Source organism: Triticum urartu, chromosome 4, assembly GCF_003073215.2.
Source record: "Triticum urartu cultivar G1812 chromosome 4, Tu2.1, whole genome shotgun sequence".
NCBI lineage: Eukaryota > Viridiplantae > Streptophyta > Magnoliopsida > Poales > Poaceae > Triticum > Triticum urartu.
This window is the reverse complement of record NC_053025.1, coordinates 273,807,933-273,811,918: the sequence shown is the minus strand read 5'-3', so window position 1 is coordinate 273,811,918 and position 3,986 is coordinate 273,807,933.

The following is a 3,986-nucleotide window of genomic DNA, read 5'->3' as shown; positions in this document are numbered from 1 at the left end:
AGACGACCTCGACGACCTGGTGGAGGGGGGACTGATCCCCCACAAGTCGGCATGGCTCCCGGGGAACAAAACAGAGCCGCAGCCAAGGAAGGGTGAGTGCGTTCTCCTTGCCACCCACGTAGATCGCGGATTCTCACTGCCTCCCCATCCTTTCTTCCGGGGTTTTTTGAACTTCTTTGGGGCTCAACTCCACCATTTCACTCCAAACACCATAGTCTATCTGGCCGCTTTCGTGTCGATGCGTGAAAACTTCTTGGGCTGTCGACCGCACTGGGGTCTTTTCAAACACATATTCACCTGCCGCTCCCAGTCGGTCAAAAAGGCCAAGTTGAGTGACGAGAAGACACAAGTGATCCAGATGTGCGGGGGTCTGGGGATCCAGATGAGGAGCAAGAGTACTTTCCCAGCCATGATTCTTCCTGACTCGGTTCGGGGCTGGCAGTCGACTTGGTTCTACTGTAAGGATCAGCCGACCCCGGGTCAGTCGACTAGACTTCCTCCCTTTTCCTTGGCTCGAGTGGAGAAGCCCGCCCCCCTGAAGGTAGTTCCAGAAGAGAAGGCGCATGTCAAAGTGCTGGTCGAGCGGGTCGTCCAGCTTGTCCGCAACGGAGTGACCGGGATGGACCTGCTGGAGGTCTTTCTCGGTCGACGCATCCAACCTCTTCAGGCACGTGATCATCCGATGTGGATGTACTCTGGGCTCGAGGATTCCACTCGGATCCACCCGGAGGATGTCAGCGAGGATATCTTGGAGAAGTGGTTGAAGGGAATCACCGGCAACAAAGACAACCCCTGGGGGTCTAGGAGGGTGATTCCATTCGACAACTCGCACCAGCAGGAGCAGGTATATTTCTGTTTTATCAAGTATCTTTCCGATTCACCGTGTGATGTCTTGTTTGTGGTCGACTGAATTTCCTTTGATCGTTATCCTTTCAGGACCTCATCGACATGTACTCAATGCCCAACGGAGTGAAAGACCAAGATGCTGAGGAAGAAGGGAGCAGGGGCGAGAGCGGCGAGGAGCATTCAGAAGCCGATGAGGACGAGGAGAGCGATGAATCGACTGATGACGAAGAAGTCGACTCGCCTCCTCACAGGGAGAGGAGATCCAAGCACGCTCACGACCCGGCAAGCGCTCCGGACTTGGTGGCCGCGCTGATTGGGCAGTTGTCGAAGCGCCCCAGGACGTCTTCCCCAACGCCGACTGAGAAGGCTGCAAAGCAATCCAAAGTTGCACCGCCTCCAGCGCCTCCAGCGCCGAAAGCCACCTCTTCCAAACTGCCAAAAGCTTTGCCCAGGATCAAAGTGACCGTTCCTACTATCTCTGGGTAATCATCTGACTTGTCTTTTTCGTCGACTCGATTAACCAGACATAACCGATTGAATACGGGTCTTTGCAGTGCTGCTACGTCAGGAACCTCTTCTTTCCAATACCGGGACGAGGAAATGGAAGATGCGGTAACCTCCAACCCACGTATAAAGTCTTGTGATTTTGTTCCTGATTCTTTGGTTGACTGCGTTCGAGTGGTTCACTTGGGGTCGAATGATCTGCCTTGCAGCTCCACCCAACATCATTGATCTTCCAGATGACGATGAAGATGTGGCTCTTAAGCCCAGGAAGAGCAAGAAGGTAGCAGCTGGCAGGATGGCTCGGCAAGAACCAACTACAACACCTCCCGTCCGTCAAGCTGAAGACGCGGGCAGGGCCTCTGTGACGTTCGCTGCACCCTTATCGAGTGGGCATCCCGCACCGTCGATTGCACCTGTGATTCCTTCAACTGTCCAACTCCACACCACGGAGCTTCAAGCCGCCGCACTTGGGTCGTCTGCACACTTTTTCACCAGCTACTCCGTCCCAGACAACCAGTCGGAAGCGACTGTGGAAGCCATCCGACAGGCTGACATGATGATGGAGCGGGTGAAGACGGTGCACGAGAATAGCCAGGCTGCCTACGACGCCAGTGCCGCCCTTCGGGCCAATGTCCAGGTGAGTAGACTTTCCGACCGTTTTTGTTCTGTGAGGAAGTGTTGCTCGAAAAGAAATATTCTTCTGCATAATCTGCTGTTGTTTGCGTTGAATTTGAGCACCCGCTGGGTGTTTTGTTGTTTTTGGTAGTTACGCTCTTCCACTCGGTCTGGGCGAGTGGGATCAGAACCGGTGGGGGCACGCTAAGTGCACCCACTGGGTGTAGTTCCCGAGACCACGGTCGACTGCTGGCAGTCGACTGGGGTCTGAGTTCTTCTTTCTTTTCTTTTACTTCTTACACTCGACTCCGGCGGGCCGGTCGAGTAGGACGCGAACCGGTGGGGGCACGCCAAGTGCACCCACTGGGTGTAGTCCCCGAGACCGCAGTCGACTGTGTGCAGTCGGCTGGGGTCTAAATGAACTTCTTTAGGTTTTATTCACTCGGAAGTGAACCACCTTTGATTTTATCAATTGATCCGTCTTTTGTCTTCTACAGAAGTCTTGTACTCTTACTTCCAAGTTCGCTGAACTTGAGGAGAAGCAGAGGCAACTCAACCTAGACTTGGAATTGGCCCAGCAAAATCTGAAAAAAGCTCAAGACGAGGCCGCTGGTATGGAAGGTAACTAATTGTCGACTGGCTTTCAACATATCTCTTTGATCTCTTCTTTGATTCGATTGCTTCTTTTGCAGAGAAAATGAAGTTGGCTCTGGAGAAGGACTCGGACCTCGCCACCGCGCAAATAGCAGCCCAAGACAAAACCGCTCTCGCAGACAAGAAGCTTGCTTCAATCGGAACGCTGGAAGAGAGGTGAACAAACTGAAATCTTGTCTCAATGAAGCTAACCGCGAAGTAACCAGTCTGAAGAAGGGCAAGGTCGTCCTGAATGAAAAGTTGGAGTCTGCAATCCACAAGAGGAATGACACATAAGCTTATCTGAGGACTCTCACCAAGAAGCTTTATCTCGCGTTGGAAGGTATTTCTTTTAATCCGACTGTGTTGATGCTTGTGATCGGATCTTGCTCGGTCGATTGACTAACTTTTTGCTGCAGAACTCTGCCAAGACTTTGACGAAGAAACTGGAAGGGTCGAGACGGGTCTGGACCCTATCGCTTCCCCAGTCTGTGACGAAACTACGATGAACGTGCTCCGACTGGAGTCCCGTATCGCCAGCACCACAAGCTACCTCGCACACCTGAAGGAGGTTGTCTCTTGAATCGACTCATCGCTTTGCCGGGGGCGACGCTTCAGAATGACCTGGAATCCTTGATGACTCGACTGAACGAGATCCCTGACCGAGTGCAAGAATGGAAGAAATCCTCTGCCCGGTGCGGTGCTGACGTTGTGTTGTCCTTGGTGTGAGTCCATTGCAAGGAGGCTCATGAAGATAAGCTGGCTCCGAGCAAAGTCGCTAACACCAAAAAGCACGACTTCCAGTTCTTCATGGAGACATTCATCGCTGCCGCCACTCGGATTGCTGATGGGATCGATCTGGACTCATTCGTGGAGCCTGCCAGCCCTCCTCCAGCCGAGTGAACAGACTCATGAAACCTGAATACGCTTTAAATTTGCCTCGGAATGCTGAGTGATTGCTGTAACCGTTGAACTCCTTCGGGCTTGATGTCCGAGTACTTTTGATTTGTTGCTTGGAACCTTTAGGATTTATTTGAATTTGGTTTATTTCCGAATGTGCTTGTATTTGTCCTCGAATGGACTTTGCTCACTGCTTGGAATAGTCTTTGCGCTGGAGATGCAGCTCTGAGGTGCGGCTCCAATCGACCCGCGCTTCGGTGTCCTTACGGATAGGGATGGAGCGGACGTTGTACTTGTGCCGTAGCTCCGAAGGAGAAGGTTGCAGTCGACCTGCACCTCGTCGTCCTTGCGGATAGGGATGGACCGAACGTTGTATTTGTGCCGCAGCTCCGTAGGAGAAGGTTGCAGTTGACCTGCACCTCGTCGTCCTTGTGGATAGGGATGGACCGGACGTTGTATTTGTGCCGCAGCTCCGAAGGAGAAGGTTG